This window comes from Anas platyrhynchos, chromosome 2, assembly GCF_047663525.1.
Source record: "Anas platyrhynchos isolate ZD024472 breed Pekin duck chromosome 2, IASCAAS_PekinDuck_T2T, whole genome shotgun sequence".
Lineage (NCBI taxonomy): Eukaryota > Metazoa > Chordata > Aves > Anseriformes > Anatidae > Anas > Anas platyrhynchos.
Window position 1 is genome coordinate 112,376,933 of NC_092588.1, and position 27,399 is coordinate 112,404,331.

General features: G+C 39.8%; 1 protein-coding gene and 1 long non-coding RNA gene across 2 annotated transcripts in view; one reads left to right on the plus strand and one right to left on the minus strand.

Annotated features, from left to right (window-relative positions):
• Window positions 1-7,778: 7,778 nt before the first annotated feature.
• Window positions 7,779-18,232, minus strand: LOC110353027 (uncharacterized). Its single transcript, XR_011806896.1, has 3 exons — window positions 14,903-18,232; window positions 12,951-13,111; window positions 7,779-8,819 (listed from the first exon to the last, which is right to left on the minus strand). It is a non-coding gene; the product is annotated as an uncharacterized lncRNA (long non-coding RNA).
• Window positions 18,233-18,292: 60 nt separating this feature from the next.
• The window catches only part of KCNG2 (potassium voltage-gated channel modifier subfamily G member 2), a 62,317-nt gene continuing 53,210 nt past the window's right edge, over window positions 18,293-27,399 (plus strand). The window contains exon 1 of the mRNA XM_027451191.3: window positions 18,293-18,902. The gene's annotated coding sequence lies outside the window, so the exon portion shown is untranslated. The remainder of the gene's footprint in view (window positions 18,903-27,399) is intronic.

Genomic DNA, 27,399 nt, shown 5'->3' on the forward strand with positions numbered 1-27,399 from the left:
TCAAGGCCAGGATGGATGGGGCTTTGGGCAACCTGGTCTGGTGGGAGGTGTCCCTGCCCGTGGCAGGGGGTTGGAACTGGGTGGTCCTGAAGAAAAGAAGAGAAAGGGGGACTCCCAAATCTATACAACTGGACTCTTGTAATTCCCCTACAATAACTCCTCCTCCAAGTAAGTAACAAGGCTGTTTGTACAGCCATACTCATGGTGCCAATTTGCAAAGGCAGAACTGTGAAGGGTGAGGTGAAATGACTCTCATCTTTCCCTTAATGAATGGCTGATCTTTCAAGCACCTGGCCTAGCCTTGGCTGTTGCTTTTTAACTTCTCACTGCACTGCAAACCTGCTCAAGCAGCTGCCCCCTGGGTGGGCCCTGCTGCCATTCAGTCAGGCCGTGGCTTACCTGGTGGTTTCCTCCTATGGTATCACCTCAGCTGAATGTAAGGATCTAGCAGTAGGTGAGGTGGCTTGTGCCTTTTCCAGTAACTGGAGAACTTTAGTGTTCTTCCATGTATTCCCTCTTCATTGTTCTCTTCCTTGATTAGTCATTCTCCCCTATTCAAATGCAGGCTCTTTCCATGCAGATATTATGATTATATACAGTGGAACACACTGGAAGACTTATTTTCCCTCCTCCACAAATATCTAAACTTATCCCTAACTACTTAGCTAATCTGTCTATCCAATCCAAATTGTCCCAGCATTTGGGGGTGTTTGGGTTTGGGATTCTGATTCAGACTTACAAAAAATAAATAAAATAAAAATTGAAAGGTCACTGCATTTTATTTCATCCAGTAAATGAAGCTGAAAGACATTCAGAGCTACTGTATAAATGTATCGTCTGAAACATATATCTACCTGCAAACAGTGTGACTAATTTGGGTCTGGAAGAGTTTTATGTAAGTATTGCTTTACTTTTAATGCTCTCTTTACTTTACATTGCTTCTTTAAATCTCATCAAAGGCAAGATTCCTCACAAGATGATGTCCTGGCATTTTCACTCAATGATATTGTCTTTTTAATGGCAGTGGGGGAATAAACTAGTAGATTAAACCATCCAATCAATTGCCCTCCTGCCTGTATTATGTGTATTATTTCCCACAGTACGTATTCAATGTTACACTGTATGATCATTAACACAGTGGGTGCTGTTAGACAATGAAACCCAGCAGCGTGCTAATAAAAGATTTAATGAATAACACGATATCCTTTCCAATAGCAACAGAGAATTTGTTTTAGGAAAACAGAAACTGTGAGCTGGGGCACATTGTACGTGAAGCAGGGTTGTCTGTGCTAATGAGACTCCTTTATCACAGTGCTGATGTGAAATGCTGGCCCAGAGAGAAAACAGGGTTTGAGGGAAATATCCACTTGGATCACAGAGGTGGGCAGATAACCTCCCAGCAACTCACTTTTGATGCTGTGCAGCTTAACTGCTCATCAGAACATCAACACCAAGAAATTTAACAAGCATTTTCCAGTTTCAGAATTGCCAGGTTCCTGAGCCATGACATTGGTCTTAGCTCCCCAAATTTGTAATTCTAATCCTACCTGCTGGTCTCCTCTGCTTTGTGAAAGAGGACAAAACGTTGTACCTCTTCCCAAAGAAGATCACTCCTGCAGTTGCCAGAAACAGCCTCTTGTTCCCAGCTAACACAGTTTCCACTAAGTCTTGTACTTGCCACGCTTAGAAACGCCATTAGGATATGCTGGACAGTCTTACCTGGGCATAGTTAGATCTGCAAAACAAACATAATACATAGTCCAGAGCAGTGTCTGTGCTAGAATTTAACTTATCTCTGTCAAAAAGGGGCAAAGAAAATATCCGGGTTTAACTGCTACACAGAGACTGTGCTGAAGGAGGGCAGGGTATGGTAGGGTATGCTAGCCCAGCAACCAAATCTGCTCACTCCTTGCTATCTTCTCTAGCATATTTTGTTCTCGGGTTTTAAATGGGCCTAGTGACATTTCTTTCATTACGTCTCCTGCAAGATCACTGCAAAAACACAGAATTTGCTGCTAGGGAAGGGACTGTTGACACCCACTCCAAACTCCTCCTGTCTTAATTTCACCTATTAATTCTTATTTTAACTTTGCTTTCAGTTTGCTAGCTATGTGCCTTTATCTACACTATTTATAGTTTTTGTATATTTCAAGACTCTTCTTTTGTTTCCAAGCTGTATTTGTCTCTTAATCTAATTATAGGTTTTGAAGTCTTTTCATTCATCCTTATAAATCAGACTTACTTTGGACTTTGATAAGTATGTTTGCTGCTCCTATCTGAATTGTCTCCTAATATCAGATCTTTTTCATCTGACGCAGAAATGAACAGATTATTGAAGGTGTGACTGTGAAAGGATTCTATTTGTATCTTCCAGTCTCATTATATGTTGCTCTGGCTATTTTATCTTGCTATTCCACATTGCAAATAAAATCCCCTAGCATTTTTTCCATATAATTTATTTGCAGGTTTATCTGATTATTTGATTGTGCATGTCTTAGATTGTTCTTTCCCCTTGTGAATAAGAATTGGTTTTTAGGTTTTTAGTTTTATTCCATAAATGGTATCACATTTTCTCGCTTTCTCCCTATATTTATCCAGTTGAGTGCTTTCCTATTTTTCATGTCTTTTTTGTTTGTGTTTTTTTTTTCGTATTCACAGTTTCTTTCAATTTAATATATCTGGAACTTTCATTAATATGTTCTTTACTCTTTACTTTCGATCATTTGTAAAAGTATAAAAAAAAAAAAAGTTGTAAGTTATTTAACAGAGGTCTCTATAGTGTTCCTGCCACCCTTGAAGTCATTACTTCAACCATTTGTTTAGAATGCTAACTTTTATCTTTAAAAAATATGATCCTCTCTTAACCCTTATAAATGATGTTGAGAAGGAGATCAATGAGAGTCTCCTAAAAAAAAAAAAAAACTATAAATATTTCCAAGTATTACAGGAGGAGGTTGAATAAGACCATTTATCTGACCATCTCTTTTGTCTTCATATTACATATGTCTCTGTATTACATATGTTGTATTACTGTTTCTGATTGTTTTGCAATTTTGGTTTGTAACATTGAAAAAAAAAACGATGCTCAAAAGACATGAGATTTCTGTTCTTTGCATTACTGACTCTTTTTATTTTTATTTAAGTTCTGTGGCTCTGAAAGGACTTTAACTTTCAAAGGAAAAATAGATTATCTTTCTTCTGTGACAAAACAACATCAAAATCATGGAAACTTTAAGTGACTTCTTCTGACTTCAGAAGCTCAGCAAAGCTTTTTCATGAATAATCTATTTCCAGTGAAATCAGTCAAAACTCTGTCTCAATGCTGACTATGACTAGAAATCTCACTCATGAAAGGTAAAATCCTGGTGGGCTTTCTTTTTTCAGTTCTCTCTATGTTTTTCTTTGTTTGAAACCCTATATACAAGAATAAAAAAATGTTGCAATGCACTTCGAGTACACTGTCCCAAAACTGTGAAAAGGGTCATTAAACCCAAGTGCTTCAAAAGGATCAAATTATCCCAAAGTTTCCCCATTTAGCTTCATATTTTCCTTACTGGTGGATGTGGTTGATCCTATATTCCTCTAATCTCTCTCCTCATGTTTTTGTGCTTCTTCCTGCTTTCATTTTCCCAATTTTCACGCTATCAGAATTGCTCTCCAAGGCTTTCAGGACCTGCATGGATGCAGACCAGCTGTTTCTCCATTGTTGTTCATACCATAACTTAGCCAGAACCAGAAAGCAGACCTCTTCTGAAAATCCTGTATGGCTTTTACTGATCTCTAACCTTCCACAAAGCCTTGCATTATCCCAAATCTATAACATTTACGTAAGTAATATAGGGAGTTTATTGGCTAATAATGATAGAGAGCAGTGGGGTTTCACTGACTTGCTCTTTAGTGGGAGGACGCTCTCAGACCCCTAAAATATAACCCTTGATACCAGATGACTTCTTCAAAATCTCTAGGTCTTTGCAAATCAATTTCTTATCAATATTCCTTTTCATGTTTTCCTCCCTGCCCACTTAGCCCATACTTCTCACATTATCATAGCTTGATAATTCAGAAAAAATGCCTGCATTTTGTGTAAGCAGTGTATGTATACCACTCATTTCCTTTGCCTGCTTTTCATTGTGATGGAATATTTTCCTACATTGGTATTCAGTATCTCAGCCAATAACCAAAAGATGGTTTAAAGTACCATTCATCGAAAGATGGATTAAAGTACCTAAAGGTCTAAGCCGAGAATCTTCGCCTGTACAGACAGTTGCACAATCTGTAACTATGAAGGCCCTAAAACAGAATCAAGTGTTTTCAAAGCAGAATTGTTTTGTTTCTGCAAAATCAAAGGCACAGCAAAAATGCAGTGCCAGAAGCACCTTGACTTAATCTAAAATAAACAATGACACTGAAAAATTGTTGCAGTGACACATGATTGGCTAAATCATGTGACACATGATGACTAAAGTGGTCCATGGGCAGTGAGTTGTTGCCAGTGTACCCATATTTATTTTAGCTTAGGTTAAATGGAATGGGCTGGAAAAAAAAAAAAAAAATTCATTTTAGTGAGTATTTACTCCCAAAGACAGATTACTAAATGATAATGCATAATTGGAAAAAAAAAAATAAAAAATCATCAAATAAGTCTACTGTAGTAGTAATAAATAAGATTATATTGTATGAGTGCAAAATGTAAAATAAAGCTTCATCTCAGCCTGGAAAATTGTTTTAAATTATATAAGTTGTATTTTAATACATATAACCCTTAAAATTGTTTCCTCATTGTAACCAGAAAAAATACATAACAAAATCACAAGAGCCTATATCTATGTTTTTTGTCTAAGAAGAGTTTCTGGGGTTTATTCATAGTTTATTCTGTTTCCCTTACCATAAAACAGAAGCAAAATTTTAATTGCACTATAGAAGGAATGTCAGAGAACACTGCTGTTCTCGCTAGGTTAAAAAGTAACTAATCCCTGCATGTCACTTTGACTAAAGCACGTTAGCGTATAATGCAGGTGGGATTGCAGGTGGTTTGGTCTGTCCTCTGCTTCTTTGCAGCCTTGTAGATTTGAGCTTATCCCAAGGGCTATGGCAATGCCCCAGAAGAGGAGCAGCCTGAGGAGAGCTGTGCACCCTCCAGGGCACCCAAAGCTGACCAGCTTCTGCTCTGGCTGGAGCAGGCTGTTTCCACTGCTGAGCTTCTGGCTGCAAGTCCAGTGCTAATGCTGGTCTGACTCCTCTCCAAGCCCTCACCTTCTCTGGCTTGCAGGTGAGCCTTGCCTTCAGCTCCCACTTGATCTGTCCTTCCTGCAAGCCCCTCACGGCTCGCAAATCCAACTCCAATCCCCATTGTGATGGCAGAGCCCCTTCAAAGCCTGACACCATTCAAACATTGCTTAGGAAACAAAACAACAGAGCGAGTTGACACTAGTTTAAAAAACAGCCACACTGCACCCAGACCTGCCAAAAACATGTGCTGAGCTTCACTTCCCACTCTGCACAGATGACTGATTTGATTGGAAATTTGTACCCACCTGCCGCTGAGGTGCCATCTCAGCCATCCAGACACTGCCTCCAGAGCACAAATGTTCTCCTTTGCAAACAATTTTTATTGTCCACATACTCTCCTTTTTGAAAATAATACAAATTTTAAGCTGTCAGAAAGAAAATAAATGGAGACGTATATACTAAAGCTCCAGGGGCTGGCATGCTTTGTCTTGTACATGGGAGGATGACATTTCTCTGTTTACCTTTACTGCAGTAGCTCTCTGGTAGCAAGCAGCAGCCTCATCTTACAGAATCACAGAATTTCTAGGTTGGAAGAGACCTCAGGATCATCGAGTCCAACCTCTGACCTAACGCTAACAGTCCCCACTAAACCATATCCCTAAGCTCTACATCTAAACGTCTTTTAAAGACTTCCAGGGATGGTGACTCCACCACTTCCCTGGGCAGCCTGTTACAAAGTCTAACAACCCTTTCGGTAAAGAAGTTCTTCCTAACATCCAGCCTAAAACTCCCCTGGCGCAACTTTAACCCATTCCCCCTCGTCCTGTCACCAGGCACGTGGGAGAATAGACCAACCCCCACCTCGCTACAGCCTCCTTTAAGGTATCTGTAGAGAGCGATAAGGTCACCCCTGAGCCTCCTTTTCTCCAGGCTGAACAAGCCCAGCTCCCTCAGCCTCTCCTCGTAGGACTTGTTCTCCAGGCCCTTCACCAGCTTCGTCGCACTTCTCTGGACCCGCTCAAGCACCTCCATGTCCTTCTTTGTCCTTCTTTTCTATCATAACTGTGAATCCACTTCTGGATTCAGGGTGTAACTGCTGGCTAATATTCAATTGGATGGTATTTTCTGAATGAGCTGCATGACAGAGCCTGCACACACCAAGTCAGAACTGTGCAAAGGCCCTCGATGTGTACCTCAACATATAATGTATGTGCAAGTGCTCTGCTGACCTGGAAACAGGGATAGAAGACAAATGACCACAGAAAGGGAAAATTTTTTAAGGCAGTAGATAACTCCGAATTGTACTGTCTCCCTCTGCACAGAAATTCTTGGTTGGTCCGTCACTCATTCCTCTGGTCAATGCTGGGAGCTGCTCAGAAGCAGCCACCAGCATATGCCTCCCAGAGCTCTGCTGGTAACTCTGTGAGGGTGGCAGTGAGCGGCTCCAGAAGTTAGTCAATGTACTGTATTGGTTGCCCTGGCAGAGGGATAATTGTGAGGGTGAAAACTAAACTAGGGAACCCAGGAGGGCTTCTGAAACAGCCAGGCAAATCAGCTTTGGCAGGTTTCTGACTCCTGTTTTAGAATACGTTTGTAGTTCCCAAAAGAGTTTTGCAACTGAGAAGTGACCTAATTATTAAACACTCTTCACTGAGGTCCTGTCTCCTATTTGCTGCCCAATGTGTTTTCTGTTTGTTTGTTTATTATTTTGTTTTGCTTTGTTTTGTTTTGTGAATTCTACTTTAAAGGCATTTTCTTTCAGTTATCTTTAATCACTACCCTGGTTAGTGCTTGTGCCAACAGCCCCCAGGCCTTATCTCTAGGGAGACTAGAAATCTTTCTTTCCTCTCTCCCCAAGCCGACCATATTCAAACAAAACACAATACTTGTGCAGAGGTGCTAATGTGTTTTCCTGGCCTTTTTAGACATGATTTAAGAGCTGGTAGTTAAATGTGGTAGTTAAAATTAGGAAAATGCACTTGCAAAAGGATACATTTTTCTCCCACCTATTTTTTTGAAGTAGGACTATCAACTTTTCTCTGAGAAATTGGAGCCAAAGCTCATTTTCCTTTGTGCCTATTTGGTTGTAGTTGAATTACAATTTAATTATAGGTTATTTATTTATTTTGCTATTCACCACTATTTATAAGCCTATGGTGGCTCTTCAGGCTTTACCTGGGTGTCCTCATGTTCTCTGCATCCACAGATCAGTAAAGCATGATCCATAATGCGATTTTAAGCATGATGGTGCCATCAATTTTAGAAATAAAATATTTTCCTGGTTTTTCACTGTCAATCCAGGATTTTCTATAGCATCCAGCTCTTCAGATATTTTGTTCTTTCTTTTGATCCACTCCTTCAGGCCATATATTTTTCTTCCTGTAACTGTAGTTTCATGTTCAACTAATACCTTGGTATTCAGACTTCTGCAGGAGACTGACAATGATATTTTATGGTTAAATTTGAAATTTTCAGATCTGAAATAACCTGCTCTCCTTTACTCCACTGAAAGTGTGCCTGTCACACACTCTTCTCCCATTCTGCTCTTATGAATGTGCTGACACTATTTTTTCCTCAGGATGAAACTCCTCTTCTCTTGCACTTTTCCAGCTGCTGTTGCCTTGTACTTCTCCCCACCTTCCTGATACATTATGCTGAGGAGTCAAGCCACACGACCACTTAGTGGCATCTGATTGAGTAATTTTTATTATTTTCACACCTGCCTTTAGCATCTGGACTTAGACCACTGATTACTTTCACATCCAACTATTTGAGTAAAGGTATTGGTGTCTTGCTGCTGTCTTATAAATGAATGAGTTGAATACAGTTTAGGCTACACTGGATTTTGACTCTAAATTTCTTATTCTCTAGCTAATGGCCCATAATTCCTATGCTAGAAAGAGCTACTACAAAGTATTTTCAGATAAAATCTTTTTGTATGCTGAAATAAACTACATGGTTTTATATCACAAGTAGTGCAGTACAGGAGAGGGTGCCTTAAGTATGAGCTTTTTGTCACCATTTTTACACAGGTGTCTTTTTTGATGATGGTTGAGAGCATGTTGTTCTGGGGAAAGACATTTGGTTTGTTTGTTTTCGTCAGCAACTTACTGAGTTTGTTTGCTTTCTGCACATGAACGTGTTCATGATCCTGGGCAATTGCTATATTATTGTAAATTGAATTAAGTAGTAGGATAAAAAGACCATTTGGGTGAATGTTTCTTACATGTGCAGAAAGTACAATAATCTTGAACTTTATTATGCTGTTTTTTTGTGTGTTTATTGTTGCTTTTGGTTTGGTTTGTTTTTTTAGTTGACATCCCAGGTAATTTTTTTTTTCCACAGACAAGCTAGTTGACAGATGCTGTAGTAGCACAAGAGTTAAGTCAGTCATGTGGTGGGGCTCTGGTACACCATGTCACCCTTGATGTCACTGAGGTGGTTTCCCCGTAGAGCTCTGGGTCAGGGAGCAGATGAACAGCTGTCAGACTGCCAGTCTGCACAAAGTTCCGGTCAGGAAACTGGGACCCTCAGACCCAGCTGTGGGACATCTTCATCTCTCCCCATAACAGTTTGCCAGGCAGAATGACCTATAAATTCACAATGAGGAGATGAGAGGTGAGGAAGAAAAGTTGGTCATGTGAAATACATTAATTTGGTGTTTTAAAGTTATGCAGACTTCAAGAAAGATCAACATTTTCTCAGCCAGGGGAGATGCAAAATGAGGAAAATGTCAAGCACATGCATAATTCCTTGGTGTAAGCTCAGACAAACCTGTTGATTTTAACAAGATTATAGGAAAGCATGGTATTTTTCTCAAAAAAATATAAATAAATAAAGGGAGAATTAAAACAAACAAACAAACAAACAAAAAAAAAACCAACAACAACAGAAAATTCAAGGAAGAATAGCATCTTTGGTAATATCTTGAATGAAAGAAATGTAAATATTAAACACAAACTATAATTTATCGTGTCTCTTCTTGGAATAAACTTGTGGAAGACAGTTAGGAAAAAAAAATTGCAGCCCTGAAAGCCTGTGTGTTGAGATTGGTACCCACTGGCCAACTGAAAGCCAGCTGCTATAGCTGCTTCCAGCCCTTCTCAGCAACAAGGTCTAACCCTCAGATCTTCTTAGCAACTTCCAGAGAACCCCCCTCATTAGAAGAAAATAAATAAATAAACATTTCTAGATTGTGAAGATACTTGTGCCAGTTTCCATGTAGCTTTTGGCAATGTACTATGTATTTAATCAACTTTAATTTCTTCTTGGGCTTTGAAAGAGTGTTTTGCAAATGTGTACTGTAAGGAAGCAACCGCACCATTGAACTACAATAATGAAATAGGTTTTAGTAGCAAATTACTCATAAAAAAAGATGAGTCTTACGTGTTTGCTGATTCACCCAAAGAATCATTAATTAAAAGGAAAAGTATGAAGGTTGTTAGTGACATTTTATCTGTCACCTTGGTTTTACTGAAGATAGATAACTAGAATGAGGGATACAGAAGATAGATAGCTAGAATGAGAAATGACCTTCTTCAGTCAAGTAAACCATCTGTTTTCACACTGTACCTAGAGGTGTTTCACCTGAAATTCATATGAATTTTTCAGGTGTGCTGTTGGGCTCTAAATGAGGTGTCACTTTCCCATTAAAAATAAAAAAAATTAAAAAACAAAAAAATCCTGGGGAGATATTTGTGAATGGTTAAGCAAAGATGTCTGCTCAATATGCACCATCAAACCAAAAGGCTTATGGGCTTCTGGGGTGTGTCATTCTGAAAAGGGCTAAAAAACAAACAAACAATAAATAAATAAATAAAAATAGCTGTTGGGTTCTATTTGAATTAATAAAACCACATCTCAAAACCAGCTGGCTGAAAGAGGGCAATGAAAAGTGAGTGACATCTTTTGCTTTCAATGGTTCAACACAAGAATTTCCCAGCACAAAGTATGGTTTGATTCTGCTGCTGCGGATGGTGTTGGTTGCATTGTGACTTGCATAAGTGAGTCAATTTTGCACTTTCCAGCAGTCTCATCTCTGTCATGACCATTAAGTGACAATAAGCATTTCACAAAATAGCAGCCTCATCTTCTAACTCAAGTTAATTGCTGGTTGAGGAGAGGCAGTGTGCCAGCTCCCAAATAGCCTAATAACTACTTTTTTTTTTTCAAAAGCTACCTTCAGTCTGAAACTGAAAATGAGCAAAAGACAACTGAGATGGCTGCTGCTCCTTGACAAACCACTTCACTCCGTCTCCTTTCTTGTCCTCCCTTCTCCTGCGCAGCAATTCCTGCTCTATGGAAATGGAAAAGATTCCTTCATTACAAAAAAGGAGAAGGAGCCAAAGGCAATTGGCTTTTTTTTTGTAACACTTCCCACTGGCAGAATCCCTGCCAGTGTTTCTGAGCAATCACCTCCACCTCTGGGAATTCAGAAGTTTGGTGTTTGTTTGCTATTTGCCAGAAACACTGCTGGTGACTCTGGGTATTCATTACCTGGTAATGCAATCACTTGACTTTCCTGACAATTTTTTGTTTGTTTGTTTTGAGCAGCTCCATTGCTATTAAGCAGTAAATGTGATAAGCAGAGCAGAGAAGACATCAGTCTTACCCTCATCAAGCCTAAACGCTATGAAAATAGCCTCAGCTATCACACAAATCCACTTAAATAATTCTGCAGATACCACCACTGAAATTACTCATGTTCTTCACTGCAGTGGCTTTTTTCTGTTTCATGCTATGACCCACTGTCATTTGCAAATAGATATTTAAACATCATTCAACTTCACAAGCAATGCAACATACATCAAACTTTCTTCTACAAGTCTTAGTGGAATTCTGTTTTGTTTGTTTTTGTTTTTTTTTAAGACACATTGCTTATGTGAACTACGCCAGAATTAATGGGGTAATAGCATTCTTCTCCCCATTCTCCAGATGTCTGCATCCTTTTACAAATCCTAACTCTCTCTTTTTTTAAAAATCCATAGTTGACAGAATCACAAATAACACAATGTGCATCTTGCTTTTCAGAAAGCCCTTCACCTATCTCTTATGCACACCAGAATCCAAAAAAGTAGCTGCATAGTATCTTGGATATTTGAGATTTATGTACAGAACATAACCACAGCTATTTGGGACCCACCTGTAGCCATCTGCTTTCTTTTCTGTCTTAATTGCTATGTAAAGAGGACAAACACATTTGCTGAACCTCGCAGTTTTCTCTAATTTATGTTGCAGGCTGCTTGAAGTGTAGGTCTGTTTTCTTAGGAATAAAAGCCACATATGCCAGTACTACATTAAATATTAATTGCAACATGAGGAAATTATTTACCTGTTTCTTTTTTGTTCAGTGGCGAGAGATTAAAGGCTGAAAGGTGATCCTCACAGCAATGTACACAGCTAACAAAAGAAACGCTAAAGTCCATGGTAGTACAGTGGTAATAGATCCCTTCTTGAACCTTTAAATCTGTTTCAAAGGTTCTGCAGTAAGCTAACACAGAAAGCTGCAAATGTCATTAATAATATGAAATCTTTAAAAAGACACAGTCAAATTCATTAAGCCCACTGACCACTTGCCTAGTGAATTCTGCAGGCAGCATGTTTATTACTTATGGGAGTCCAGTGTTTCCAGTGCTATTTGATTACTGTTTCTCATGGCAAACAGACTTGGGGAGGAAGAGCTTCAGGACCAGTTCTCAATGCAGCCTTTATGACGTGCTTTTTGTAACAGAGTGCTATGCGTGCTCTGAACAAAGTCGCTTTTATTTCCACATCAAGTGCTGTGACAATTTGAATGGTGCCACCGGCATCAAAATAAAGAGTGCTCTTCTGCATCCTTGTCCCACAAAATGGAAAAGGCTAATGCAGGGACGCCCTGAGCCATCCTTTAGCAGGTCTCTAGGACATTGGTCAGCCCAGGCTCCCAGTGAGCCCAGGCTGGCATCGGACTGGCCCTTCTGTGTACGACATGCACTGCTTGGGCATGTCTGCTTTAGCATCACAGTTCAGCTTAGGGCCACGCTTTTGAAAACAGTTCTTTTTACTCCCCATTTATTCTTCTGGGGTTCACACTGCCTGACCTGGAGCTCTTCTGCAGGAACTGAACTGAAAGACATGCTTCAGCTACTAATGGGCACTGGGTCCCTGTGTGCATGCTGCAGCTAGTCTGAACTAAAAACTCCTGAAACACATAGAGTGCAGATATTGAGTCCTCCACACCATTTTCCCCCTAATGTTGGCATAGCCATCATTTACTACTTGTCCTCTGATCTATTTTGTACCTGAAGTGTTGCAATTTGTGCAAAGCAAGCTGAATAATGTGTACACTGTATCTATCGTATCTATTTGTATGCAGATCTATGCAGGAAGTTACTGTGAAGTTAGAGTGGGATTGTAAACACTACTGTATACTAACTCCTTACAAAAAACACTCCCAGTGGCAGTTTACTCTTTTGTGAAAGTACAATATTGTCCTGCAATGAGAATTTGAAAGCTGCTTTACAGTACCTTAAGTTTCCCATGCTCATAAACTTCCACAAGGCTGCAATGCTGGATTTATTAAATATTAATCTGAATCAACTTGCAAAATGATTTTGTTAAACTGTTTTAAATTTCTGTGTATTGACATTCAGATTTACTTCTCCTATTGCATTTCCCCAAATGAACTACAATTTAATGAGAAAACCTGAGTTCTGATTAAGAGAGTCAACATAGAAACCTACCTTGGTTTAATGATCCATTTAAAAAAATCTGAAACCAGTTAATTTGGATTATTTTTTGAGTACAAAAGTGTAGATAAACCCCATAGAGATCATCCTGATATTATCCTCTCATTGTCCTGGATTTTCAGCCAAATTTCTTAAGAGTCTTCAGACTGCAAAGCCTGTAATACAACAAATATAATACTTCAGGTGAATGTTGAATTTACACAACAAATTGTGTTAAAGAAGCATTAACCCTTGAGGTTGAAATTTTGCCAGAAGCAGGGTAGGATCAACACTGTTGGATTTTTCCTCATTTGTTTGGCTGTCTGAGCCTGTCTTTATTCAGTAAGCATCATTTCATCTCAGAGTCTCAGGTGCCTATGTCTGCTTTGAGAGATGAAACCTGTTTTCAAAATTCCTTGCAGTTTAGGCACTGTATTTCTTCCCACTTACAGAATGTTTTCTGCCTTGGTATTTTGAGTGGGCAAATCCTGACACTAGCAAAATATCTTTTCAGCCTGAGCCTGGCTGATGGGATTTGTTGTGCCAACATGGAGGCTGACATATGCTGATTTTTACATTTGAACCTTTTGTAGAAAAGAAATTTCTGAATGTGTGGCACAGCCTACAATCAGACCAGCATTGCTGCCTGGATGGGAGGAGTGCTGTTATCCACCTGAGATTGGCAGTCTGGTCGGATCTGTACATGGGGACAGTCATAGCATAAATTTTCACCCCTGCTGGAAAAAAGTAGCTGAAATATAACTGTACATTTCATTCTCCAGAGGCTTCTGGATTGATAAATACTGTTAATATGTATGCCTAGGTCTCATTTTCAAATCAAAGAGCCAAGGAGCTAGCAGTTACTTGCTTGGAAGAGCTACACTCCCCTCCACCCCACCTGCCCTCTGGAGATACAATGAGGAGAAAATAAACACTTCCATACATAATGAGTTTAATGAGATTTCCATTTCAGTGTAGATTTGCATATACTGCCTTAAATCCGGGTTTAGCTTTAATTGGGAAATAGCTTGTGTTCTGTTTGTTACAACTGTGGTCTTGGAACTGGATACAAAAGATTGTAGAGACCCAAATTCATTGTTGTGACTCTCAGCAAAGCTGCAATAACATAACCTGATGTCTAATAAAAGAGGAAATACCAGAGCTGTAACTCACAGCAATATTATTTCCACACAGAAAGGATATAGAGTGATTATGAGCCTATCACCACGGTAGCTCTATGATGTCTTGTCATTTTCTTAATTTCCTTTGTTTACTTAACTCTTGTGATTTTACAGCTAGGGTAATTTTCCCTGAAATACTTTGAAAAATTGTCTTTAATATAAAAAGTACACCCTGCCTGCAGCTGGTTATATAATTCCTATATATAGGTTGCAGAAATCTCAACATCCTCCTTCTTCTTTAACAAAAAAATAAAAATAAAAAAAAAAAAACATAAATACACAGAAAAAATATTATATTTATATATGTCTGGCCACTGTTATAGCAAATTGTTAATATTTTGCACATGCACATGAGCACTTCACTCACAAATAGCTTGAGGGAAAAACTACTCTATTTTCTTCACTGCTGTCACTGATACAGTTACATTGTCCCTCCCCACCGCATTGCTATCTGTAGTATAATTTCTCAGCTCCAAGAACTTCGTTCACATCAGGTACCTGGAAAGGAATTGGTTGCAGTCATGCAAACACAGTTTGAATTAATTATTTCCTATTTGAAAAATCACTCTTACCTGAAGCAAGCGATGCTTCATTTTCCTTTCTCATTTTTTTCCTATTCTTTTCCCTCTTTACAGCTACAGAAATAATTATCTCCATGACAGGTAGCAAAATTTTGCTGTCTGTCTCTCTGTCCCTTCAAAAGCACACTCAGCAATACTTGGTGACAATCTATCAAAATTATTGCAATAATGGTTTTTGACAGTCTTTGCAGACACTTTCACTTACCATCTCTGGGATTTCTTTCTGCTATTAGAGTTGAGGAGTGGGAGTCAGGCTTCCTGGGGCTTCCTTTTATCTCTGTCACTTATTTTGAGGAGTGAGTTTCTATACCTGTCGACACAGTCTACAACACACCCCAGGCAGTCAAAATTCACGGTCACCCGTCACCTTTCCCTCTCTTTTGGGATTCATCTTTTTACGTGAGAACAGCACATCAGCTTCAGCTTCTGCTTGATGCTGGTGTTTCTAGGCATGTTCCCTGCAAAGACTTCCAATTTACTCTTTGAGACAGATGGAGACAACTCGGTTTCCAGATAACACAACCTGCCTGACTGGGCCACCAGGATGAAACTGCAAAATCACTCTGTAGCTTTAGCACAGGTTCTTACTGCCTAAAGCTGTGTCCCATTTCTTTGGTCACCAGTGAAGTAATTTAACCATAGTGTCTCAGTTTCTCCCTCTGCAAAACAGGAGTACTAATACCTATATAAACCTTAATCCCTAATGCTATTTATCCCAAAAGAGTCCCAGGAAGGTGGAAGCATTTACAGAGTGTTTTTCAACACCCATCTGAAACATCTTATTGACCCACAAAATCCTTTCTAGATTAGATAATACAAATACTAAATCAATTCATCATGGCAGTAATAACAACCAAGGTGATAAAACAATCTAGAGAAATCAACAAGTGTTAAGGATGACCCTACAGTAAATCTAGAGTATGGCAGCCTTTCCCTCTTCCTAGCTCTTGGATAACAGTCTATCTTTTCTCAGTTTTCAGATAATAAACCTTTAAGGATTGCACTACAAACTTCTTTTTCTGCTTTATGAAAGTAGGTCTCAGTGAGCACTGCAAGCATGTAAGGTGTGAATGATTTTAAGTTAATAAATTTATTTTCTAAATGATTATTTAAGAAGTTTTAAACTAATTAAACAAGTTAAACTGATGTATGTCCTGGCGTTGGTGTTTGCCCTGTTGCTGTCACAATAGCTTTTGTGGAACAGAAGCAACGGTAACACTAGTAGAATGGATTGGGAAGAAATGGGCAAACATATCTGCAAAGCATTTAATCATACTTTCTTTGACATAATTGGGACTTCGGGTGATAATTTCATTTGGAGAAGAAGCAACTAGACCAACTAGAAACTGGAAATTTTAAACGGTAAGAATGATGAGGCTGTACCTATATATTCATCTAAAAAAATAGCTCTTCAGAGAAAACTATAGAAATGTCTTTTTAGTTGCAAAAGGAAGGCTTGATTGTAAACAAAACCTGATACATTTACTTCAGGCAAGCACTGGAACAAGAGTAAGAAGGAACAGTAGCTCTCCCACTCTTCTACAGGCATGGGCATGAAGCAAAGCTGCCATTCTACATTTTGATTTGTGGCCCACTATTTTTGCTATGATCTTCAGAAGGATTGAAAAAGAGTCTACAGCCTCCCTGCTGCAGTTGTGGGTGTGGTGCGAGGAGGCATGGAAAGACACACATGAGATTGCCCATAAGGAACACTAGCACGTAGCAACACAAAGGCAACATCACCATGTGAAGAAGACTGGAGCTGGAGACTTGGCTTTCAGCATCAGTTCTGCCATGAATGTACAACTATGGTCCTATCCAAACCAGTGAAGTGCTCCTTGCAATCTTTTCTCCATCTGTTTGTAAAAGCAGATTTGTATTTTTGAAGGTCAGTGGCGTGGACCCTATAAATGGCATACTGCCCTCTTCGCCATCACAGTTATTGAGTCCAGTAGAGAATTTTGTTCAGATGTCTAGGAACTCAGTGGAATTTGGAGAATAAAGACATTGTTAGATACTTTGGACATATTCAAACATGAAATTACACTTGTAGAGTCTTGTGCAGTCATGCTCGCTTTTCACTTCTGGGACATCCAACTAACTGCATGCAGAACAGCTTGGTCCACTGCAAGCCAAAAGCTAATTTCTGAAGTTCACCTGCACATGAACAGAATCGGGATCCAAATGTCCATAGACTTCTCAAATTACTGGTTAGGAATTAGAGGAAGAAATAATAAAGGTATGGTTCAGCATTTTTTAACTCAGGACTTTTTGACAAAATGCAAGCTGTATATGGTGAAGGTGAGTGGATAAATAAACAGGTGAACACTGAAAAGTAAATGGGTAGAAATCTCACGCCAGCGGAAGTATGTCCTGGGCTGCATGTGCTGTCAGGCAACAAACAAAATAAAAAAGATCTTGCTGTGAGAGAAACGTGAGTGGTTTTGGATAATTCTTTAGTATGGGTAAAAACAAGGTCAGATCCTGAGATGCTTGTCTCACTGCCACAGACTTCAATGGGAGAGCTGAGGCGATGATTCATGGAGAGAATGCAAGAAGGAGTGCCAAGAAGGAGCTGAGAAGGACACAGGGAAGGGTGAATGGGTGGTCTTGTTTGTCCATTTTTTCCATAAAGCAAGAAAAGAATATGAAATGAACTTAGGAGGCAATATATTTAAATTGATGATCTCTTCTTCAATATTACCTTGAAAATGAGATACTTAAGAACAATGAAGTACTCCCTTGAGACTTGATGGATTTATGTATTAAATGTAAGCAATAACTTGTAGAAGGATGAAATGTATGTACAAAGAGAACCTCCCTAATGCCTACAGATTGTATAAACACAACTAAATGGGGACAGAGAACATCAAGCAGCATGAGATGAGCAACCCACTGGCTTCTTTCACCACGCTTCTGTAAGTGGGCATCCTCGCGGCTGCTTACAGCAGATAAGGGTTTGCTCTTTTCTCTGAGACGTGCAGAGCTGGCTCCTTGCAGAGGCAAGGGGCTGCCAGAAACTGGCAGTTTTTAATCAAGTTTGATGGTTCCTATATTCTTGCATCAGATTCACTAACTGAGAAAAGACACTAATAATACAAACACAATCTTTGCTTCGGTTTTAAGAGGCAAAAAGCATAACAGAAGCCAATAATAGCCAGAAGGTTCCCCAAGGAGATGGGGCAGAAGAAAGACTAAAAGAAATTGGAATGAATGATACCATACGCAGTAAATAAATTAAAAAGTGTAAAGACTGACAAAAATCAGGAGCCAGATACTAAGCACAGAGTCATTCTGAAGAAACTGGGAGATAGGGGGGGTACCTCAGGAAAAGTATTTCAATCCCTCTTGCAAACAAGATGCCATAGCCTAGAACAACCTGACGGAGGGAAGTCCAGGACGGTGTCCTTGTTATTAAAAACACGAAAATTGCAGGCATTGTGTTTCCTGTTTGCACGGCAGCGTGGTACACGTGGGCAGACCCTGACCACACACTGGCATCAAAAGGCTCCACATCTTCCTGAATCCCTGCATGCAGACCAGAGGCTTCGGGCAGGGAAACGACTGTCCCTGTCCATACGTGAACGCTGCTCCCGGCTCAGCTGGTCCGAGGAGTCCTGGAAGCCCCAGAGGCACCTGGAAGAGGGTCTGTGCACACCCACCCCGGGGCGTGCTTTGCTGGGGTCCTGAGGCACTGCTTCGAGATGCGTTTCCTTGCCCGGCTCCCCGCACGTAGGCGCACAGCAGGTGCGCCAGAGTTCAGCAGAAACTTGGGAAGAAGACAGCTCTCCCGAGGCGTGGAAAGCACTTCGCTCGCCGTGCGGGCTCGCTGACAGCTCTCGCCTGCCGGAGCCGAGCTGCATCTGCTGCACCGACCCTGCGAGAGGCTTTCTGAACGGGCTGAACCTACCCGAGATGGACGGCGCGACCGGGGCGCACCCGTCAGCCGGGAGGGCGCCTTCACCATTTGGGAAGGTCCCTGCCTGCCTCCCCGTCTCCCCGCGCCCAGCCCGGCGGTGAAGGGCTCGGGGCAGCCCCTCCGCAAGGCAGCCCCGGCTCCGTGCGGCGGCTGGCACGGGAGCTTGCCCCGGGAGAGGCGTGCCCCCGGCGGCAGGCGGCGCTCGGAGGGGCGCCGAGCCCATCCCCGGCCGGCGGGGCTCGCCATGGAGCGGAGAGCGCCCGGCGGCGAGGAGGCAGCGCCTGAGGTGAGAGGGGACCGCGGTGTGCGGGGACACGGGGCCGTGAGGGACCTCCCCGCGGGCGCTGAGGCGGTGCCGGGCTCGGGGGGCTCGGTCCGGGGGTTATCGGCGGCGCCCCGCTGGCTGCCGGCCCGTCCTTCCGCGGCTGAAGATAACGGGGAGGGCTCTCGGAGATAGTGTGCTCTGGAAGGAGACTGCCCCCGAGCCCCAAATCCAGTACTTTTTTTGCATAGGCAGAGTCCCCGCTGGGTCCCGGGGTCTTAATCAAGGTCTAAAATACTCGGTCGGGTTGGCACAGCCGCTAACTAGCATGCAGAGCCAACGCGGTTATGAATTTCAGTCGGGATCTTCAGCAAAATTTGCTCTGAATATGCATGTCAGTCGCAGTCATGATTTGTTAAATGTCTTAGAAACTGTGACTGTTGACAAATTCTCGGTAAGACCTGGCTGTAATTTGAGAATAATTATGATTATTACTGATTCAGAACCACACTGTACAGTTTTCATGTGCCGTCCCAAAAGCAGGGGTTAAGATTTGTCCCATGGAAGATTTTTTGTCTGTGAGACCCTCGATAACCTTGATCACTTCCAATGGCATCTTTCCATAAGAGACGAGCTCTCTTTTCCTGGAAGCCTTGGTGCCAGAGTTACTTTTGTACAAAGGAACTTTTTGTCACTTTTTTTTTTCCTTTTTCTTTCTTTTTTTTTTTTTTTTTTTTTTTCATGGGGAAGATTGGTCAGGTCCTTAAAAAATGGGAAACCTTCACGTGGAGGCATATTTTTGGCACAGCCTCCAGCACCAAAGCCGTTTCAGAAGGATTGGTGTCTTCCAAGTCTGCTTTTCCACCCCTGCTATTTCCGTGGTTCTGAAATGACTTGGGGATGGCATTCAGAGGAGGAATTCAACTTTGTTCGGAGGGTTTCAGACCTCTTCTATTTGCTCTTCTTAAGGCTTCCCTAAAACAAACAAGTAGAGCGTTTGAAAAGAAACCTATGGCTGAATATTCAGCACTTCCCTTCCCTTGAGGGAAAGCTGACAGACATCCCCACTTGTTTTGGATCCCAGGAAGGTTTCTAGCCAAGCAAAAAAGATCAGATTTGATACTGCTAAAGGACAAAATGGGGCAGGGGAAGGGACAGTGGTCATTTTTTTATGCATCATTCCCTACATGGAAAAAGAGGGTTTAAAACGAGCAAATTGTCTCAGATTTTTTCCAGGTCAACATTATTTTGGTTGTTTAATCAGCGTGTCAGTTTCTGTGAAATCTCTAGACTTCTGCCTTTTAAATAATATTAGCAATATTGCCAGATACTTTCATGCAGTGTGTATCTGAGACACGACTGCACTTGTTAGGAGATTAACAGCACTTGCCCTTGCACCTCTGTCCCTGTGCCTATTAGCAGCAGTGCATTAACTGTCAGTAAATGTCTGTCATCTCTTAGGGCTTAATTATGAAATGGTTTTAAAATGGCATGCAAGGGAAACTTTCAGCTCAGCTTTTAAATGTGATACAGCCCTGTGTATGAATAACTCTCGTGGTGCCCAGACTTGCTGTCCTTATTAACAGAGCCCAGCTCTGTTTCTGTGGCTTCAGTTTTGAAGCCCTAAAATGTGTGTTCTACTTACTTATTTTCTCCTCTAACAGTTCTGTGCTGATAGAACAAAAAAGTGAACAGATGCATTTTTTTCTGGAACAAGATGCTTAGGCAGGATCACAATGGTCATTGCGTGCTTTTTGCCTTTCCCCTTTCTTTGCTGTTGTGTTTGATTCTCAGAGAAGTAACTTTAAATGCCTGACTATGGTTTCAGGACAGTCTGAGATTGCTTCTAGGTGATCCATCCTGCATCAGGTGCTGAACCCATTTCTGTCTGGAAACATATAAGCCAGTGTTGGCTGTTTTTTTATATGCTGTGAAAACCCTCTATAAAAAAGTCATACGTTTGTAGCATAGGACCTGTCTAATTAGAGAAGCTAGGGCCAGAAAAGCCGGTGAGAACTGAATATATGGTATCTAACCTACACTAACACCATGCACCAGCACTATTGCTACAGGGTGAGTGTATCCAGACAGTGAGTAGAATAAGCAGAATAAGTATTGTCTTTTGAAGTCTGAGCACAGCTTTTGTCTTGTTAACTTGCTTGTAGGCAACTGTTTGGTTGTTTATTTTGAGCAACTGGAAGAAGGACAGAATTGGATGTGATCGCCATATCCTCACATAGTTTGCAAGGCAGAAAGATGGGCAGCAGCATCTTGAGACTGGACAGACAGTAAAATAAATTTTTGATTTGAATGTTATTAAGGGAAGAAACAGAAAACAGGAGATAGTGAAAACTCTAAACATTTCCTAAATGTCTAAGTGATTGGGGAGGCATTTTCCTATTTTAAAAATTACATAGGCACTCTAGGATCAGTATTTTTGAGGTTTTGATACACGTAGATCTCATTAGGGGATTCAGAAACTTTGTCAGATGTATGTAGGTGATGAGGATCGAGATTGTTTCTTTTTTTTTTTGTAGTTTTCAAAAAGAAAAAATAAAAAAGCCCTGTCTGCTCTGATCAGATACCTCTTTAAATAGACAGTGTATATTACATAGCATTGAGTAGTTCATTTGCTCAATTAAGGCATCAGTTCAGAGTTATGTGACTTACCCATTTCCCTACTCAGATTCATGTCTTTGTTACAGTGAATGCTACACCGTTTATATTCAATGGTTTTTAATGTTTTGTTTTTGTCAGTCAGGCATTTTTAAGTACTCATTAATTAAACTTGAAAACTTCCAGTTACCTCATGCTTCTTTCGTGGTGAGTTTAGTTTGTATTCTTATTCTGTATCACAGCTGAACCTATCTCCCATTTCAGGATGCAGTTTAGCTGTGTGGAAAATCAGACTTTTACTTCTTTTCCTCTTGCATAATCTTGTGGTCTTGTCTTGTTCTGTGGAAGACTTTTTCCCTGGTTCCACTTTTTTATTTTTTTTATTTTTTTCCAAAGATACTAAAGTGAATTCAGGTTCTGTGCAATGTGTTTAAATGTTGAGTAGAATCAAGATTATTTTTTTTTAAAAAAAAAAAGGGTTTTGAAGATGCTGGCACTGGTCATATTGTCTGATGTGAGATAAGTGCTCCCTGACTGCCAGTACCTTTCCCCTGGCTTGCCAGCAGAATGTATGGATGCTCTTCTAGTTATTAAAGATGAGAGAGGGGCCAGAGTCCCTCTGCTTTCTTATAATTTTCCTTTTGCCCTTATCAAATCAAAAATCATTTATGGTATCATACTAAAAGCCAGTGTGCTTTTAGTACTGCTTCCAGTAACTTTATGTGCATGTATTCCATTGAAGAGCAATTTCTGGAGCATCGTTCTAATTAAATATTTACAATCTCTCTTTTATTTATTTTTTTTACACCCTGGAAAAAAAGATGAGAAATATACAGTCTCTCAGCTTCCTAACATGAACTGACTTCTCTGTTAAACATTCACGTTATACCAACAAATTTGCCATTTCAGAACCATAATGATGATAGAATCTAAAACATTAAAGTGAAATAGATGCTGAGGTTTGTGGCATGTTTTCCTAATGACAGAAAACTGAAGGAGGAGCTTAAACTACTGTAACTGAATGGAGTCACTTTAACATGTTTCTACTCCTGAGTAGAAAAGGTGACAAGTGATCTCTTTCTCTTTGTCTTTCTTTTGTCTTAACCTAAATTAAAAATAATAAGGATCATTAATACTGGTAACTGTGATGCCAGCTATTGGGAAAAAATATCATAATGCGGCTGTGTTTACAGGACATCTACACAAATAATGGTCCTCCATGCTACTTGGTTAACCAGTATCTTTCATTTTCTGAGCAATCTTGGTAGAACTTGTGAATTTTGTTGAAAACAAGGGATCCAACTAAAGTGTGTTAAAGTGGAGCTCTGCACAGCTGGCAGGAGGTAAATCAATATTAGACAAATGGGAAAGAACACGAATATTTAAAAGGAAAAATACTGTGGTGAAGATTTCAGGAATACTAAAGCAATAAAGACTAAAAAATAAAGCATTAAAAACATATCCTTTCAGCATCGCTTCAGAATGTCAAGAATTACACATCAAAGATTATTCAGATTATTATAGTCTTGTTTTTCAGAACTTCACAATTCTTGAAGAAACAAATATTGTTTAGGCTGAGATACTACCCACAGGAAGCATTTTGAAAGGCCAATGGTGTTGGATTTTTTTGACAATTGAGTTAGAACCATTTGCCTGAGCCTTCTATTGATGATTCCATTAGTAGAATGAATAGATTGATATCAATAAGTCAGGGAATAATTGGTCAGCTTTAGGGCTGCCTGGATTCAGGATTGTCTTGTGCCAGGATGGCCAAGTGTAGTTCTACACTCCCTTTGCTGAACAGGAGCCCCACCAGAACAGCTGTGGGTGTGCTGGTGATGCCTTTGTCTGAACTGTGTTTCAGATCCAGTCATTGCCTCCCTTCCTTCCCAAGTGGAAGGGGAGCTGACAAATATGTTTGTTGGCTTTACTTGGTCCACCCTGAATTCGAGCATGGTCCCCTGGAAACTTGGGAGAGGAATGATAAATAAATTCAGTTTTCTGAGAAGCCAGCCCATATATGTATACCTTTTGCCACACTGTGATTTTTTGTTTTTATGTTTCCAGTCAGACATTATTGTAATGAGCTGAAAATGCAGTTTCTAAGGTGTATCGTAAAGCAGGCGTTGTGTGTCGGCTGCAAGGCAAATTCCTCACACATTTTCATTTTATGTATATTTACTCCACTATGTGAATTATAAGACATCTTGAATTTTAAAATGTTTGGGAAGAGACTGGACAGATCAAGGAAAGAGGAGAAGTAAGAGTCAGATTTAGGATAAACTTCTTCCTCTTCTATCTATCCCTTGCCATGGCTCAGTCAGATCATGAGCCTGGTTTCTGTGCCTTACACTGCTGCAGGTTCAAGTGGGTTTGGGATTATTGAGCTATTACTGGCCTGAGCTGGAACAATTTCATTCAGAGCTAAACCGAAAATTCTGTTGCAGCTAAAGTGATGCTCACTTGGGTTAGTAATAATGTAACAACACCATATTCAGCAGCAGCAGCAGGAACATGCCAGTTTAACAGTAGAAAGGATGTAGATTAATGATGTGTATTGTAAACACTGGAAAGGTCAGAAGAATGAGGGACAGATTGAGCTTGAGGAAGGTGAGGGTCTTTGAACTTCTCAGAGTGAAGTGCAAGAACCTTAGGTCCTCCCTGCTGAGCAGATTGTGGTGGACAGCAGTAGAAACAGTTGCTTTCCTTCAGATTCAGTGCAATTTTTTGAACTGATAAAACCATGAAGCTGGAGATTCTGCAAATCATGATATGAATTCATTCAACAGAAGTCTGAATGAAAGCCAAGTCTCTTTAGTTTACAGCTTTTCAAATATTATTCCAAGGCTAAAGTCTGTATAGGTTAGGATGCTACTTTATTCTGACCTGCTCAAATGAAATTTTTACATGGCTGTCAAGAATGATTTCTCATTCTTTCTAGACTGCCTTTGATAATGGGATTGATTTAAGGGGGAAATACATTTAAAAAGCAGTTATTTCCCAGCAGTTATTAAAAAGCATCCTCAGAAATTCTAGTTTGTGATTCTGACATCAGAAATTATTCCTTATGGTGGTCACTGTGAAGTGTTTCTGGTTTATGAAGATTTTGATGCATTTTCAGGATTGATACCATATTTATTTGTTTCTCACTTCCTTTTATCTTAGTTTTCTCTGTAGTGAATTTGCAGTTATATTTTGACGGCAGAAATTTGCTATGTGTCTCCACAGGAATACTACTACCATCACTGTTACTGAACCTTTTGCCATCTTTTCAGGGTGCACAATGTTGTTGATCAGCTGAACTGGTAAATTTGTTTACAAGAAATAAACCTGGTTCTGAGCTAGTTCTACGCTTATCCCACTGTTCAGAATTATGACTGATCTTAGTGATCTTACCTGCCAGCAGTTGTCAGACCTAAGCAGTCAGTGAAGCCACAGGAAGCTTGTTTGGGGTTTTTGTTGATATGTACATATGCTTACCTTGCATTATATTCGAATTAATTCATTTTAATGAATTAATTCATAATGAATTAACATGGATTTAATTCATATTATAATTCATTTATATGGTATCTCTCAATGTCCAGAAGTACACATTAAAAACCTTGACCCTGTTATATTTAAACACGGAGACAATTCCTGTGGCAGTAGTCACATTAACATATAAAGCCTTACTTCTAAGTTAAGTTTTATGTATCTCCTCCTACATTCCATTTAGCTGATCTTGAATTTGTTGAATTGAGGAGAGCTGTGGTTTCACAGCCGTGCATTAGACATGCACTCTTCAGCCTACAAGAAAGCAAGAATAACTCCAGGCATACCAGTTCGAGTTCACATACAATTGGTTTCCTCTAAGTTCTGTACATAGAATAATTTTCTTGCTGTGTTCTTGTTTCTCATGTTTTTCAAGGTCATTTATTCAGGCTTGCCTTTCAACTGTATTTTTTACTGTTATTAGATGTCTGTTCTGTCATCAAAGGTGTTTCGGGAAGAACTGAGTAGGACTATAGATTGTGAATCTTCCCTTTTGTGTGTCTATTCTTTAATGTAAATGTCACCAAAATATTCTCAGTTGTTTTGTTGTTGTTGTTGTTGTTGTTAGTTTTTTTTTTTTTTTTTTGCTTGTTTGTTTGTTTGTTTTATGTAAATCAAAAGAGCCTGTCCAGAACTACTTTGGTATAAATGAGAACACATCCAAGGTTTAGATGTTTGTTCTAGTATTTCTTTATACTTGTACTGTAGTCTACAGCTGAAACCTTCAGAGTCATGGATTAATAACATATTGTCCTTGGGCTAAACAAGGGTAACACTTCTGATTTGATTTCTTTTCTAACATTAAAATAAAAATTTGTGAAAAGAGCTTACATTCAGTGTCTGATCCTGCAAGACTTTTAGTCTTTGTTGGTAATCCCTATTCATACAAACATTGCTACTGAATACATAGGTATCCTGAACTAAGTCCAGACTCCTGAAGGAAGGAGTTTCAAGAGTGGGTCCTTACAGAACATTTAGAAACCTTATATTTATTAAACCTCATGCATTTTAATTACTAGTTCACAGTTCCTATGCTTTGTCATGTTAATAAGTGCCGAATCATTTTTAATAGCCACTGCATTTCTCTGTAGTCTCTAATAGTCTATGTGGTAGACTGTGACAAATAACACCTGTTCAGATTCTGTAAATGTATGTGTGCATACTTTTCAGAAATATACTTTTTAGTGTCATATTAAACAAGCTGCTTATGCAACAACATACTATTATTCTAAATAATGCTGTGTGTTGTTTTTTTTAAGATTGTCTAGAATACATTTATTCTCCAAATGAAGGTGTCTTCCTTCAGCTTAAGTGAGAGAAGACCAGTGTATGCACCCAAGACTCATACATCAATGAACTGGGTTAACTGCACTACTTATATAAATACGTTGTAAGGGGGTTACCTTGCTGTATGCATTTATCAGCCTGAAAATCCAAAGACAGATAGGGATTTGTCATATATAATGGTGGCAGCCTGATTCTTCTCTTAAGCCTCTGGAGGCAACATTTCCCTGGACTTTTCTTGCCTCTTTCTTAGTTGAGAAGATTTTTCAAGGATGACCTAAAAATCAATGTGTTGCTGACCTAAAAATCAATGTGTTGTTGACATGATTTTCTTTTTGCCCTCCCACCCCCCCTTTTTTTTTTTGCTTCCTTGACACCCTTTGTTCTGATTATTCATATTTGAATATCCTTGCAAATAGGATAGTTTCTATTTGTTCTTCTTTTACTCTGGAAGTATGGCTAACTTGGTGAATTACAACTATAAAGTAAGGTTGCTGCTCATTGTAAATAAGCACAAGAAGTGAGATAAAACATAAGCTCAATGGTAGCACATGCAGCAGTGAGCTCTACAGATTGATGCCTGTTTACACTGATTGCATCTCTCTGGAAGCAAGAAAGAAGCCAATTACTACCGTCCTGGCCATGATGGGATTAGCAGTAGCTTTGACAAGACAGATTTCATCTTTCTTTCCAGTACTCTTCCATCATCATCACTTACGAGATCTCTGCAGGATCCTGGCATCACATGCTGCAGTCACTGCCCTGAACTTTGTCACAAGAGCTATATGAGGCCCATAATGACCTATTTAAAGGATTTTGATAGTACCTTCCTTCTCAATAACCTAGTTATTGCCTGCATAGTTTCCATAGCTTGACCAACCTCAATTGCAGGCAGAACTGTTGAAGAGACAGAGTGAAGATCTCAAAGGAATTCACAGAAATAATTTGCAGTCCTGATAGAGAGCAATATTTTCTTAATTATCTTTTTCCGTGAATCTTAAGAATACACAGGAGTATGTCAGTTTATGCCACTGGAAAAGGGAAGGGAAAAGGAAAAGGAAGAGGAGGAGGAGAAGGAGAAGGAGAA